Genomic DNA, 17,040 nt, shown 5'->3' on the forward strand with positions numbered 1-17,040 from the left:
ATGCATTAGGTTGACATTAAACACCATATTGCAGACCTAGGCCTTATGCCAGCAACAGCATGTTTGCTGCACACAGGTCAATAAATATTTTTGTGGTTAACAATACAAAAGTGTGTATGCTTTAGACGATTGTCACATAAACACCAGCAGACCATTTCGAGCAATGACTAGATCACCATTGTTCTTTACACGTAACAGTCTTTCAAAGCCAGTCAACAATCTTTCAGGTCTATGATACACGCATTTGTAAACGAGCGCTAAATTGTCAACCTATTTAGTTTCTATAGGACAATAAATGGGGCTAGTTAGTTAAATTTTGTATTTCCTACGAAAGAGCTCTTTTGAAATCACAAACAAACGAAATAAGACCAGGCGAAAGATTTCAGAAGAAAGCGCTATTTAATTTCTGACTCAGCACTGACGATAGGGTCTCTTGTGCTGCACTGTCGTGGTGGTACAGTTGCTGTATTTGAAACCTGCAAGAGAGAGTGTTAATATTAGCTTGGCACTGAAGCATACAGCTTAGGGCAGCATGTGAACAGATGTTGCAATTTATGATTAATGCCTTTTTTTCAGAGCAGTGGTATAATTTTTACCATTTTAACTGAATAATCCATCTGTATCAATGTCCAACTACATAGCCTTGGCTTCATGCTGCTTTGATCAAAAACATAAGAAAACAAACCACTATATATCACTTCAGAGGGCTGTGGTTTCGTAGATTGGCCAGCTATTCTAGACAGACCAATTAGCTCTGTTAGCTTCTTTGATGTAACATTTCATAATAACGTCCTTTCGCTACTCAAATGGTACTCTATGCATGACTGCTGCATGCATCAGTGAGCCTATTCCACCTCCTTTGTTTTAAACAAAACTATCACAGAACAATTTGTAGCTCATGCTCAGCTTGAACAAGGTGAATCTGAGCAATAGGAAAGTGGAATGTGGAGCTGAGTCTTGGTAAAACAGCTAGAGAAATGCTAAATTCTAGTGAAAAGAATCATGAAATGGTGGGTTCTGTAAGAACCTACAATATATTTTACCGATATGCATGCTGTAACAAGTTATGGGTCATTGCTACAAAAATTTTGAAAACAAGGCATTAGGGAAAGCGAGCCAAAGCATTTTTGTATTATTACCCCTGATGACTTTTGCTTATTATTCGATAGCTAAAGGTACATTCATTATGTACCTTGAAGAGGCGACAAAAGTTTTATGAAAATGGAAATATTTTTTCCCGGTTCCATGCTTTAAAGTACACATTTACAATGTTAGCTAGCAAATATTGCATAGTTATGAAATTGATCACTTGTCTTTTAGAAAAACAGAAGAATCCACATTGGAGTGCGTCGGTACTTGTTGAACATCTTGACAGGATAGCACAGCTACTCAAGGAAAGAGCACATAGCAGAGCTAAACTCAAAACTAACCTTTTTTAGAAATCACGCAGACGCTTAAAATATAATCTGAACCCAAGTGTTCGCACAGAGATAACATCATCTACAGTGCATGTGCAAATAGCAAAATGGAATAATCAAACGTACACCCAGGAGGAAAGAGGATCACGAGCTAAGACACCGACACAGAAAGAAGAGAGGAGCATTGTCCGTGTATTGGCTCGCGCTCCTGTTCCCTCCTGAGTATGTACCAAAATGCCCAGTTACAAGTATTGCTAAAATGTACACCCTTCCACAATAGTATGAATTCATTCGACAATTAAAGCTCCCTGTCAAACAAGGTTATTCAAGGCACCATCACACAGTGCATTACACTTCTCTTTCTGTGGTACGCCTCAACCTGTGTCGTGAACTGTGCGATGTACACAGATTCCTGGTATCTTTATAGATTGTGGGGTGATAATGTTCCAAAAAATGTGATGAAACATATGAGTATCCGATGCCTTCTAATGAAGGCTATCTCCGATTCAGATCATCAAACTCTCAGGCTTATCGATCATCTGACAACAATGCTTTGTTAGAAGGAAATGGGTACTCCCATGTTGCACAACATTGCTTAAAACATGGTTGCACCACAACCTTTAAAAACACCATAAACCTGTACATAGCAGTAAGGTCAGAACAGGGACTATTAAGGCCCACGACATAGAAAAATAGAGCAATGGAATACACTGTGAAAGTGTGGCCTACAGCTTTGCATGAAAGTCAATTTTCAATGTTGCATCACTTCATAACATAGCGGTAGAATATATGTTTCATTGCCTCCTTTTGCTGTTTGTCAATGCCTGTAGATGACGTGATCTATTCAAGAACTTGTGGTTACACATAATACTGAAACGTTAATACTTATCGTAGAGACATGTGAAGGCAGGACGAGGAGGGACACACAAAGGTGCTAACTTTCAAGTAATTTATTTGGACTCAGATCATACATATTTATAATTTTAAGGAAAGAAAAACTCAGGCATGCGCAGGCACAGCTGCGTCCAGGAAAAATAGTTCTTTGTTTGTGAAATATAGTGACGGCACACTAACATAATCTTGGCAAAGATAATGAATAGTTGCTGATTCAATAATCAATCCAATGTACAGTATAGTATTATCACTGTGTGGCTAACCGGCAACTGCTGCCTCTTTTTGCATTGTTGCAGTGTTCCCTGAGCCTTCCTTTGAGACAATGGCCCATTTTCCCTAGATAATGCTTACCCCATAATAGGGGTATCTCATAAACGATGCCTTCTTTGCAAAGCATGTAACGTACGTGTCCTGCGATTCTTATTCCAGCCAAGCCTCCTTTGAGCAACTGCATGGGTTGGTGCTTTTGCATAGTTTAGTATGCTTATTTGAAACCGGGATCACAACGCTGATGTTTGTCTTAGCACCAACCATGTTTATGTTGTAGGATATCCTATGCAGATGTGGCATAGCAGAAACATATTTCGGCGATCAAGATTCGGCTTTGTTTTGGCCTAGCAACTGTAAGGTGGTTTTCTGAGTAGGGCTTCTGCAACCAGTACAGCAAGGGGAGCAGGATATCCTGCTTGCATCCACAAGCAGGATATAATTAAGGCTCGTCCACAAGAAATGGGAACAGGATTTTTTAAGGCGTTATCGAGGCAGTGTCAGACAATGCACCTTTTTACCATTATTTAGTGGGAGGAACTAAAACTAAAAGGTAAGAATGGCTTGTTTCCCCTCAGTTCGTATGACTAGCACATGCAGTTTTTATGCATATTAAATCATACATTCAGGAACCTGATAGTACAATACTCGCCCGATGCTCGAGGGTAAGCACCATTGGGTGTAAGTAATCAAGTGCAAGTGTTACGATGTTAGTGGCTTCAGATTCGACAGAACCTTTGTGGTAATCTATAAAGAAAGGGGTAGTCATCCTCATATCTTAAAACCCCTGTGCTTGTATATTGCACTAAAAAATCCTGTTCCCATTCCTTTTGGATGAGCCTTAATTTCAAGAACTCACCGGATGCAAGCAGGATATCCTGCCCCTGTTTCTGTACCGGTTGCAGAAGCCCTACTCAGAAAACCACCTTGCATTTGCCAGGCAAAAAAAAAAGACTAATCTTGATGGATGACGAATTTTTGCCACTATGCCATATTTGCACGGGATATCCGTCAACATAAAAACGGTTGGTGCTTGGGTAAACATCAGCATTGTGCTCATGGCCTCAAATCAGGATTCTAAGCTAAGCAAAAGCAGCAACCCAGATACTCACAAGGACGCCTGGCTGCATTAAGAATCACAGGACACATTACGTGCCATGCAAAGAAGGCGCCGATTACCAGATACCCCTATCATGTGGTAAGCGTTATGTAGGGCAAATGAGGTAGTGTCTCAAAAAAAAGAAAGGCTCAGGGAACGCTGAAACAATGTAAAGAAAGGCAGCGATGACTGGTCAGCTACACATTGGAGCACAACTTTGCTTTACACTTTGATGAGAGTTTCATTGTGCATAGGCACATTGACAAACTACTACATTGATCATTGAATCAGCAACTATTATTAATGTTAGCTGAGGTTGTGTTAGTGTGCCATCACTATCTTTAACAAAGAAAGAACAATTTTTCTTTCGTGCAGCTGTGCCTGTCCATGCCTGAGTTTTTGTTTTCTTTTTGTTCAATGCATAAGTAAGTGTGATCCACGTGCAAATAAGTAATTGTTGAAATTTAGCACCTGTGCATGTTTCTCCTTCTTGTGCCATCTTCACAGGTCTCTATGCTAAACCTAAGGATGTCTTACCATGAAGGCCAGATGTCAACCCTTGATAACATTATTTTTTTAAGTTTTCTCACTCTGCTCCAAACTACATGGCAAAAAAAAATCACTAGAAATCCACTGATTTCTTGAATAATGCAATACTTGTATTTTTATAGTTAGCAAACGGAGTTCCATAATTATGACACTGTCTTCTTTTTCATTTCTGTGATTTACACACAAAACTGACAAAATTTTAGGATTTTTCAAGATGCTACCTTCCTGCAACCAATGGGGAGCATGAAAACCTATATCAGCGCTACAAAACTTCTCGCATTGTCTATTGTGGCTTCAGATTTCATTTCTTTCTCAATGTTATTTTTCAATGGCCCTCGAAAATTCTGAAGGTAAAAGCTAGCATCGCAACAATACACATAACAACATGATTATAAGTAAGATTTCCCCGCACAGTTTCATGGCAATCCAAACAAAACAGATGTTCGGTGGAAGATGGAGGACGCTTGAAGAGACAAAACGTCCTCAAAGAGGTTATGTCGCTGCAGCCAACTTTTCAACAAGTAGACTTGCCTTCGTCAAGACAGCAACGTCAAGAAGCACCAGTTGCTCCCTTTATGAAGACAACTTCAAGTGTCAAAACGTTGGCTCTGGCGTCATTCCATGTTCAAGGATTACAAACTAAATAATACAAAATATACCATGCTCCATGTTCAACGGATACAAACTAAATAATATGCACTGCACTAAAGTGCAGGAAATAGGTTTCCCACACCTAAGCTAAGGGCCAGTATATGCTATATTTCAATATGTGCTACGTGTCAAAACTGTCGCATTGTAGTGATAAAAAGAGATTCCTACCACTCAATATGGCTTGTCTGGGCTTGCAGGAAGACCGCTCCTATCTTGCACTGCAATCTGTCCTCTGTGTCGGTGCCGTGAACAGCTGTCATCGCTGATCCATACATGACAGATACCACAAAAGATTATTTTCACACAAAATAAACCCTACCACACACAGATAGCGAGTACCAGACATGTCTTCAGGCAAGTGTATATCGATACATTAAAAAAGTTGATCCTTGAAAGAAGGGATCAGGGCACAATCAGAACAGGTATTAGTGGACTAGCCACTTCTTGCTGACTATCGAAAGAGTGGCACTGCATGTCCAACATTCACACATGTACGTAATAAGCATGACCCAGAACATGCATATGGGTGATCCACATGACAAAAACATTTGCAAAGAGTGCATGGGCATGAGCATGAGCACATGGTGCAAGGTGGGAAGGAGCCATACATATGTATTGCGTCAATTTAGGAAACACATTTTTGGTACTCTAAAGCGAATTCACATTTAGCGTGTCTTGTTCACTTGAGCTATCTGATTTTTTTTAGTTATGTAAGCCCTTCACAAAACCAATAACATTCTGCAACTTTCTGAGAACTTCTGGAAACATATGAATATATAAGAATTTAGATCTCTTTCTTTTAATTCATGACCTTACAAAGCTAAATAAATACTAAATCACTGAATACTACACCTTGGTTATGCATCCTCATACAAGTAAGAGGGCAATATCGGTACCATGCTGATGTAAAAAGGAAAGCGTGAAAATACAATGACTTAAACCAACCCACAATCAAGCAACATTCTCACAACATGAGCACAGTCTAAATTATTCGTGATGGAGAAGCTGGTGTGCTTCCAGCAGCAAACAAAAAATATATAATGGCAGAAAAGAAGTTCACGCACTTTTCTCAAACACGAATACTGCACCAAAGAGTGGCATCCCTTATGAAAATGAACTTTGCGAGTCTAATGTGCAACTAATGCACACCTAATGTGTCATTAGATTGACATTAGACCTGCAAAGCCTAATGTCCTTTAGCATCATGTGTGCATCAGAAACTCAAATGACAATATGCACCAGGATTTCTGATGACAGAAGTACGCAGATTTTCCAATGCGTATCCTAATGCCAAAGCACATTACAGCTAAGAAATATATATTAAGCGTTCATCACCACTAAAAATGAAATATTCTAGTACTAATCGTAACAATTGCGAGGATTTTACATCCCAAAACCACGATACGACAGTGCCGTAGCCAGGGGGTGGCACATCGGGCCCGTGCCCCAACCACCCTCCCCCTCCCCACCCCTCGAAAGTTTTTTTTGTCATGGCATACAGAGCCCAAAATGACATTCGACCACATCTGCCTGCCCGGCCACCACTTCAGATCACAGAGGTGCACCTCCCCCCCCCCCCCCAAAAAAAAAACAATTTCTGCCTACGCCCCTGCGATACGATTATGAGGCACGTCGTAGTGGAGGGCTCAGAAAATTTCGACCACTTGGAATTCTTTAACATGCACCTTAATCTAATTCAATTTCTTACAGATCTCAACATTCACGTTTTGTCTTTGAGAAATCTCAAACGCCAAACAGTTTGTATTGCAATAAATATTTCAATCATGTTTCAGTAGGAGATATAACATTGAGCACTAATGAGCATTGAGCACCTCAATCACTAATAATAATAATAATAATAATAATAATAATAATAATAATAATAATAATAGTAATAATAATAATAATAATAATATTGCTGGGATATTCCGTGCCAAAAGCACGATGTGGAGGCACGCTCTAATGGGGCATTCCGGATTAATTTCGACCACCTTGGGCGGATAAAACTTCAATATATATATTGAAGTTTTATCCACCGGATATATTGAAGCGTTTACTAATTAACTAATTTTTATAGTGTCGCTCGCGTGCGGTGAAGCGATACCCCGAACAGTTACACAGAAGTGTAGGTTTTCCATTTGCCCGGAGGATGGGGGGTTGGATTAATAGAACTGCAGTGCACTGTAATAGAACTGCGGACACTGAGGGCAGCACGAGAGATGAATCAGTCGGATCGTTGCAGTCAGAATTTGGAAGTGTATCATCAGCTACACGTTTTCAACAAAAATACGCCTGGGAGCAGTGGCTACCAACGTAGCCTCCCCCATCCCCCACCCCATTCTTCATTCCCCGTCGGCAAGTTCCGGCGAACGGGGTACAGGGGGTGGGGGGGGGGGGCGCCCATGCCTTTCATCCCGCAGCTGACGCGTCTGTTTCCTGTTACGCAGAGAAAGTAGAGGAATGGGCACCTGGTCAGATACACCCTTTCTCTTTTATTGTGCAGGAATGCATGCTATTCATACCTATCTACACACGGGCAAAGCCTCCAACCCTGAAACAAATCTGTGTTCGGCGCTTGTAGTACGCAAAAGCATTGCCTTTGAGATCTGTACTAGGGTGGTTAGAATCCAGCCACCCTGCGTGTATCTTGCAGGGACTCGGTGATGACCGTCGCCTCGAGCGTGAGCAAAATTTTCTCTAATATGCCAAGAACAAAAAGTATAGTCGTAAAACTAAACACAAACAGTCATCAAATAGTACAGACGCACCTAAACTTGTGTGCAAAGCCATAAATACATTTAATTTGCAATACAAAAATTTCCTGTATGATAACACGACACTGCTGCCACCTACATTTTCTTTTTAGTCGAGCCTGTTAGTCGGCAGTTGCAACAGGCCTCGTTGTACTACAGGTGCTTCCCGCGAGCACATGTGCTTCGCGGTGACATGCTTACCGTGTTGATAGATATTGTGTGCGTTTATTGTGTGCTTATCGTACTTGACATTCGTCGACTGGATATTTTGCGCGTTTCGGAACGTCCTCCCGCAAGTGGGGGATGATGCATCGTCGTTCGTCGCCACTCAGAACAGCCTCATCGGACGCGCAGCTTTGTCTTCGCGCTCAAAAGTGCTTTCTTGCTTCGTTTATTGATTACTCACGTTAATCGCGTGATTCAATATCGAGTGTACCTCCAAAGACAATCCACTTCCCAGTGTTGTGACAAGCGGCGACCGCGGTTGTACAGGAGCGGAAGCGTGAGCCTTTTGACGAGCGACTGTGAAGAATGCAAAGCCAGTGCCAAACTTCGGTAAGTTGAAGAAAGTCGCTGAACTAAGTAACTTGGTTATTCATTGCGTGATGCTGTTGTGCAGGAACCGATAGCCCGGGCGGCGTGTTGGCACAGCGAGGATGAGAACGAGAGACCCGATAGACACGTACGTTTGGTGCTTTGAGCGCACTTGTATTTACATCACCGTAAAAGCCGGTCGCCGATTGCGTTGATTACATGTTTGAAGGATGCGCGTTGCGGCTGCGCGATCCTATCCTTCGATCATGCAAGCCTCGTGTCATTGCGCTGTTATTCCTTGGATGTTTACTGCACGAGATCATCGCTTGAGAGTATTTATACAATCCCTTGTCGCCGTGAAGAAGTGTCTGCCTTTAAACATACGGGTCGTCCCTTAGCGTTTTCACGGTGGTGATACGAGAGGAGTAGACCAAACTCGGTAATAATGCGCAAAAGTGGCGCAACAGTGCGCACGTAGATAGAAAAACACAGCCCTGTCACGCACACGCGATGATGGATATGTTTTTGTGGTTGCGTTCCCGAGTCCTTTTGTCGGAAATCCATGTAATTGCTCCGTGGTTAGGATTTCAACGTAGCTGCATCATAAATGTTTTAAGGGAGCTCACTTGAAGTAAATGTATTTGAGTGAATTACGTTATGTACTGGTACTAAGTGTACACTCCAACAGCTGCGTGCTTAATTTGAAGAAGCACATGTTTATGTGAAATAATGTTAGTAGAAGAATATGTAAATTCGATTAAGTTAAGCTAACTCATGCCACTCTTTGGTGCAGTATTTGTGTTTGAGAAAAGTGCGTGAACTTCTTTTCTGCCATTATATATTTTTTCTTTGCTGCTGGAAGCACACCAGCTTCTCCATCACGAATAATTTAGACTGTGCTCATGTTGTGAGAACGTTGCTTGATTGTGGGTTGGTTTAAGTCATTGTATTTTCACGCTTTCTTTTTTACATCAGCATGGTACCGATATTGCCCTCTTACTTGTATGAGGATGCATAACCAAGGTGTAGTATTCAGTGATTTAGTATTTATTTAGCTTTGTAGCTTTGTAAGGTCACGAATTAAAAGAAAAAGATCTAAATTCTTATATATTCATATGTTTCCAGAAGTTCTCAGAAAGTTGCAGAATGTTATTGGTTTTGTGAAGGGCTTACATAACTAAAAAAAACCAGATAGCTCAAGTGAACAAGACACGCTAAATGTGAATTCGCTTTGGAGTACCAAAAATGTGTCTCCTAAATTGACGCAATACATATGTATGGCTCGTTCCCACCTTGCACCATGTGCTCATGCACCATGCACTCTTTTCAAATGTTTTTGTCATGTGGATCACCCATATGCCTGTTCTGGGTCATGCTTATTACGTACATGTGTGAATGTTGGACATGCAGTGCCACTCTTTCGATAGTCTGCAAGAAGTGGCTAGTCCACTAATACCTGTTCTGATTGTGCCCTGATCCCTTCTTTCAAGGATCAACTTTTTTAATGTATCGATATACACTTATTTGCCAGAAGACATGTTCGGTACTCCCTATCTGTGTGTGGTAGGGTTTGTTTTGTGTGAAAATAATCTTTTGTGGTATCTGTCATGTATGGATCAGCGATGACAGCTGTTCACGGCACCGACACAGAGGACAGATTGCAGTGCAAGATAGGAGCGGTCTTCCTGCAAGCCCAGACAAGCCATATTGAGTGGTAGGAATCTCTTTTTGTCACTACAATGGGACAGTTTTGACACGTAGCACATATTGAAATATAGCATATACTGGCCCTTAGCTTAGGTGTGGGAAACCTATTTCCTGCACTTTAGTGCAGTGCATATTTATTATTTAGTTTGTATCCGTTGAACATGGAGCATGCAATATTTTGTATTATTTAGTTTGTAATCCTTGAACATGGAATGACGCCAGAGCCAACGTTTTGACACTTGAAGTTGTCTTCATAAAGGGAGCAACTGGTGCTTCTTGACGTTGCTGTCTTGACGAAGGCAAGTCTACTTGTTGAAAAGTTGGCTGCAGCGACATAACCTCTTTGAGGACATTTTGTCTCTTCAAGCGTCCTCCATCTTCCACCGAACATCTGTTTTGTTTGGATTGCCATGAAACTGTGCGGGGAAATCTTACTTATAATCATGTTGTTATGTGTATTGTTGCGATGCTACCTTTTACCTTCAGAATTTTCGAGGGCCATTGCAAAATAACATTGAGAAAGAAATGAAATCTGAAGCCACAATAGACAATGCGAGAAGTTTTGTAGCGCTGATATAGGTTTTCATGCTCCCCATTGGTTGCAGGAAGGTAGCATCTTGAAAAATCCTAAACTTTTGTCAGTTTTGTGTGTAAATCACAGAAATGAAAAAGAAGACAGTGTCATAATTATGGAACTCTGTTTGCTAACTATAAAAATACAAGTATTGCATTATTCAAGAAATCAGTGGATTTCTAGTGATTTTTTTTGCCATGTAGTTTGGAGCAGAGTGAGAAAACTTAAAAAAAAATGTTATCAAGGGTTGACATCTGGCCTTCATGGTAAGACATCCTTAGGTTTAGCATAGAGACCTGTGAAGATGGCACAAGAAGGAGAAACATGCACAGGTGCTAAATTTTTAACAATTACTTATTTGCACGTGGATCACACTTACTTATGCATTGAACAAAAAGAAAACAAAAACTCAGGCATGGACAGGCACAGCTGCACGAAAGAAAAATTGTTCTTTCTTTGTTAAAGATAGTGATGGCACACTAACACAATCTCAGCTAACATTATTAATAGTTGCTGATTCAATGATCAATGTAGTAGTTTGTCAATGTGCCTATGCACAATGAAAACTCTCATCAAAGTGTAAAGCAAAGTTGTGCTCAAATGTGTAGCTGACCAGTCATCGCTGCCTTTCTTTACGTTGTTTCAGCGTTCCCTGAGCCTTTCTTTTTTTTGAGACACTACCTCATTTGCCCTACATAACGCTTACCATATGATAGGGGTATCTGTTAAACGGCGCCTTCTTTGCAGGGCATATAATGTGTCCTGTGATTCTTAATGCAGCCAGGTGTCCTTGTGAGTATCTGGGTTGCTGCTTTTGCTTAGCTTAGAATCCTGATTTGAGGCCATGAACACAATGCTGATGTTTACCCAAGCACCAACCGTTTTTATGTTGACGGATATCCCGTGCAAATATGGCATAGTGGCAAAAATTCGTCGCCCATCACGATTAGTCTTTTTTTTGCCTGGCAAATGCAAGGTGGTTTTCTTAGTAGGGCTTCTGCAACCGGTACAGAAACAGGGGCAGGATATCCTGCTGGCATCCGGTGAGTTCTTGAAATTAAGGCTCATCCAAAAGAAATGGGAACAGGATTTTTTAGTGCAATGTACAAGCACAGGGGTTTTACGATATGAGGATGACTACCTCTTTCTTTATAGATTACCACAAAGGTTCTGTCGAATCTGAAGCCACTAACATCGTAACACTTGCACGTGATTACTTACACCCAATGGTGCTTACCCTCGAGCATCGGGCGAGTATTGTACTATCAGGTTCCTGAATGTACGATTTAATATGCATAAAAACTGCATGTGCTAGTCATGCGCACTGAGGGGAAACAAGCCATTCTTACCTTTTAGTTCATCCCACTAAATAATGGTAAAAAGGTGCATTGTCTGACACTGCCTCGATAACGCCTTAAAAAATCCTGTTCCCATTTCTTGTGGACGAGCCTTAATTATATCCTGCTTGTGGATGCAAGCAGGATATCCTGCTCCCCTTGCTGTACCGGTTGCAGAAGCCCTACTCAGAAAACCACCTTACAGTTGCTAGGCCAAAACAACGCCGAATCTTGATCGCCAAAATATGTTTCTGCTATGCCACACAGGATATCCGACAGCATAAACATGGTTGGTGCTAAGACAAACATCAGCGTTGTGATCCCGGTTTCAAATAAGCATACTAAACTATGCAAAAGCACCAACCCATGCAGTCGCTCAAAGGAGGCTTGGCTGGAATAAGAATCGCAGGACACGTACGTTACATGCTTTGCAAAGAAGGCATCGTTTATGAGATACCCCTATTATGGGGTAAGCATTATCTAGGGAAAATGGGCCATTGTCTCAAAGGAAGGCTCAGGGAACACTGCAACAATGCAAAAAGAGGCAGCAGTTGCCGGTTAGCCACACAGTGATAATACTATACTGTACATTGGATTAATTATTGAATCAGCAACTATTCATTATCTTTGCCAAGATTGTGTTAGTGTGCCGTCATTATATTTAACAAAGAAAGAACTATTTTTCCTGGACACAGCTGTGCCTGCGCATGCCTGAGTTTTTCTTTCCTTAAAATTATAAATATGTATGATCTGAGTCCAAATAAATTGTTAGCACCTTTGTGTGTCCCTCCTCGTCCTGCCTTCACATGTCTCTACGATAAGTATTAACGTTTCAGTATTATGTGTAACCACAAGTTCTTGCATAGATGACGTCATCTACAGGCATTGACAAACAGCAAAAGGAGGCAATGAAACATATATTGTACCGCTATGTTATGAAGTGATGCAACATTGAAAATTGACTTTCATGCAAAGCTGTAGGCCACACTTTCACAGCGTATTCCATTGCTCTATTTTTCTATGTCGTGGGCCTTAATAGTCCCTGTTCTGACCTTACTGCTATGTACAGGTTTATGGTGTTTTTATAGGTTGTGGTGCAACCATGTTTTAAGCAATGTCGTGCAACATGGGAGTACCCATTTCCTTCTAACAAAGCATTGTTGTCAGATGATCGATAAGCCTGAGAGTTTGGTAATCTGAATCGGAGATAGCCTTCATTAGAAGGCATCGGATACTCATATGTTTCATCACATTTTTGGAACATTATCACCCCACAATCTATAAAGATACCAGGAATCTGTGTATATCGCACAGTTCACGACACAGGTTGAGGCCTACCACAGAAAGAGAAGTGTAATGCACTGTGTGATGGTGCCTTGAATAACCTTGTTTGACAGGGAGCTTTAATTGTCGAATGAATTCATACTATTGTGGAAGGGTGTACATTTTAGCAATACTTGTAACTGGGCATTTTGGTACATACTCAGGAGGGAACAGGAGCGCGAGCTAATACACGGACAATGCTCCTCTCTTCTTTCTGTGTCGGTGTCTTAGCTCGTGATCCTCTTTCCTCCTGGGTGTACGTTTGATTATTCCATTTTGCTGTTTGCACATGCACTGTAGATGATGTTATCTCTGTGCGAACACTTGGGTTCAGATGATATTTTAAGCGTCTGCGTGATTTCTAAAAAAGGTTAGTTTTGAGTTTAGCTCTGCTATGTGCTCTTTCCTTGAGTAGCTGTGCTATCCTGTCAAGATGTTCAACAAGTACAGACGCACTCCAATGTGGATTCTTCTGTTTTTCTAAAAGACAAGTGATCAATTTCATAACTATGCAATATTTGCTAGCTAACATTGTAAATGTGTACTTTAAAGCATGGAACCGGGAACAAATATTTCCATTTTCATAAAACTTTTGTCGCCTCTTCAAGGTACATAATGAATGTACCTTTAGCTATCGAATAATATGCAAAAGTCACCAGGGGTAATAATACAAAAATGCTTTGGCTCGCTTTCCCTAATGCCTTGTTTTTAAAATTGTTGTAGAAATGACCCATAACTTGTTACAGCATGCATATCGGTAAAATATATTGTAGGTTCTTACAGAACCCACCATTTCATGATTCTTTTCACTAGAATTTAGCATTTCTCTAGCTGTTTTACCAAGACTCAGCTCCACATTCCACTTTCCTATTGCTCAGATTCACCTTGCACAAGCTGAGCATGAGCTACAAATTGTTCTGTGATAGTTTCGTTTAAAACAAAGGAGGTGGAATAGGCTCACTGATGCATGCAGCGGTCATGCATGGAGTACCATTTGAGTAGCGAAAGGACGTTATTATGAAATGTTATATCAAAGAAGCTAACAGAGCTAAGTGGTCTGTCTATAATAGCTGGCCAATCTACGAAACCACAGCCCTCTGAAGTGATATATAGTGATATATAGGGGTTTGTTTTCTTATGTTTTTGATCAAAGCAGCATGAAGCCAAGGCTATGTAGTTGGACATTGATACAGATGGATTATTCAGTTAAAAATTGTACCACTGTTTTGAAAAAAAGGCATTAATCATAAATTGCAACATCTGTTTACATGCTGCCCTAAGCTGTATGCTTCAGTGCCAAGCTAATATTAACACTCTCTCTTGCAGGTTTCAAATACAGCAACTGTACCACCACGACAGTGCAGCACAAGAGACCCTATCGTCAGTGCTGAGTCAGAAATTAAATAGAAAAGGGCTTTCTTCTGAAATCTTTCGCCTGGTCTTATTTCATTTGTGATTGCAAAAGAGCTCTTTCGTAGGAAATACAAAATTTAACTAACTAGCCCCATTTATTGTCCTATAGAAACTAAATAGGTTGACAATTTAGCGCTCGTTTACAAATGCGTGTATCATAGACCTGCAAGATTATTGACTGGCTTTGAAAGACTGTTACGTGTAAAGAACAATGGTGATCTAGTCATCGCTCGAAATGGTCTGCTGGCGTTTATGTGACAATCGTCTAAAGATACACACTTTTGTATTGTTAACCACAAAAATATTTATTGACCTGTGTGCAGCAAACATGCTGTTGCTGGCATAACGCCTAGGTCTGCAATATGGTGTTTAATGTCAACCTAATGCATATGTTCAATTGCGTTTCACTAGACAACGGCCATTAGAAACTCACTCATTAGGACTCCTTAGACTAACGCTAGACAATGGTCATCAGAAACTCAAACGTCATGACTCTATAGACTAACGGTGGCCAATTACTATTAGACTCGCATTAGGTGTGCATTAGAAAGCGCATTAGACTGGCATTAGACAGTGTAATGATTCTTATGTCTAAAGACATTAGTCTGTCTATTATTACACATTAAATTTTTTCATAAGGGATGAGTTAGCTTAACTTAATCGAATTTACATATTCTTCTACTAACATTATTTCATATAAACATGTGCTTCTTCAAATTAAGCACGCAGCTGTTGGAGTGTACACTTAGTACCAGTACATAACATAATTCACTCAAATACATTTACTTCAAGTGAGCTCCCTTAGAACATTTATGATGCAGCTACGTTGAAATCCTAACCACGGAGCAATTACAAGGATTTCCGACAAAAGGACTCGGGAACGCAACCACAAAAACATATCCATCATCGCGTGTGCGTGACAGGGCTGTGTGTTTTTCTATCTACGTGCGCACTGTTGCGACACTTTTGCGCATTATTACCGAGTTTGGTCAACTCCTCTCGTATCACCACCGTGAAAACGCTAAGGGCCGACCCGTATGTTTAAAGGCAGACACTTCTTCACGGCGACAAGGGATTGTATAAATACTCTCAAGCGATGATCTCGTGCAGTAAACATCCAAGGAATAACAGCGCAATGACACGAGGCTTGCATGATCGAAGGATAGGATCGCGCAGCCGCAACGCGCATCCTTCAAACATGTAATCAACGCAATCGGCGACCGGCTTTTACGGTGATGTAAATACAAGTGCGCTCAAAGCACCAAACGTACGTGTCTATCGGGTCTCTCGTTCTCATCCTCGCTGTGCCAACACGCCGCCCGGGCTATCGGTTCCTGCACAACAGCATCACGCAATGAATAACCAAGTTACTTAGTTCAGCGACTTTCTTCAACTTACCGAAGTTTGGCACTGGCTTTGCATTCTTCACAGTCGCTCGTCAAAAGGCTCACGCTTCCGCTCCTGTACAACCGCGGTCGCCGCTTGTCACAGCACTGGGAAGTGGATTGTCTTTGGAGGTACACTCGATATTGAATCACGCGATTAACGTGAGTAATCGATAAACGAAGCAAGAAAGCACTTTTGAGCGCGGAGACAAAGCTGCGCGTCCGATGAGGCTGTTCTGAGTGGCGACGAACGACGATGCATCATCCCCCACTTGCGGGAGGACGTTCCGAAACGCGCAAAATATCCAGTCGACGAATGTCAAGTACGATAAGCACACAATAAACGCACACAATATCTATCAACACGGTAAATATGTCACGATGTCACTGCGAAGCACATGTGCTCGCGGGAAGCACCTGTAGTACAACGAGGCCTGTTGCAACTGCCGACTAACAGGCTCGACTAAAAAGAAAATATAGGTGGCAGCAGTGTCGTGTTATCATACAGGAAATTTTTGTATTGCAAATTAAATGTATTTATGGCTTTGCACACAAGTTTAGGTGCGTCTGTACTATTTGATCACTGTTTGTATTTAGTTCTCAAACTATACTTTTTGTTCTTGGCATATTAGAGAAAATTTTGCTCACGCTCGAGGCGACGGTCATCACTGAGTCCCTGCAAGATACACGTAGGGTGGCTGGATTCTAACCACCCTAGTAGAGATCTCAAAGGCAATGCTTTTGCGTACTACAAGCGCCGAACACAGATTTGTTTCAGGGTTGCAGGCTTTGCCCGTGTGTAGATAGGTATGAATAGCATGCATTCCTGCACAATAAAAGAGAAAGGGTGTATCTGACCAGGTGCCCATTCCTCTACTTTCTCTGCGTAACAGGAAACAGAAGCATCAGCTGCGGGATGAAAGGCATGGGCGCCGCCCCCCCCCCACCCCCTGTACCCCGCTCGCCGGAACTTGCCGACGGGGAATGAAGAATGGGGTGGGGGAGGCTACGTTGGTAGCCACTGCTCCCAGGCGTATTTTTGTTGAAAACGTGTAGCTGATGATACACTTCCAAATTCTGACTGCAACGATCCGACTGATTCATCTCTCGTGCTTCCCTCAGTGTCCGCAGTTCTA

The 17,040-nt window shown here is 41.4% G+C and overlaps 2 long non-coding RNA genes across 2 annotated transcripts; one reads left to right on the forward strand and one right to left on the reverse strand.

Annotated features, from left to right (window-relative positions):
* Positions 1 to 399: 399 nt before the first annotated feature.
* On the reverse strand, positions 400 to 16,306 carry LOC119394448 (uncharacterized). The gene is made up of 4 exons (XR_005184139.2): positions 15,918 to 16,306; positions 15,791 to 15,853; positions 5,047 to 5,140; positions 400 to 476 (listed from the first exon to the last, which is right to left on the reverse strand). It is a non-coding gene; the product is annotated as an uncharacterized LOC119394448 (long non-coding RNA).
* LOC119394449 (uncharacterized) lies at positions 8,033 to 14,518 on the forward strand. Its single transcript, XR_005184141.2, has 4 exons — positions 8,033 to 8,186; positions 8,251 to 8,313; positions 9,786 to 9,879; positions 14,433 to 14,518. It is a non-coding gene; the product is annotated as an uncharacterized LOC119394449 (long non-coding RNA).
* Positions 16,307 to 17,040: the final 734 nt, after the last annotated feature.

Source organism: Rhipicephalus sanguineus, chromosome 5 (genome assembly GCF_013339695.2).
Source record: "Rhipicephalus sanguineus isolate Rsan-2018 chromosome 5, BIME_Rsan_1.4, whole genome shotgun sequence".
Classification (NCBI taxonomy): Eukaryota; Metazoa; Arthropoda; class Arachnida; order Ixodida; family Ixodidae; genus Rhipicephalus; species Rhipicephalus sanguineus.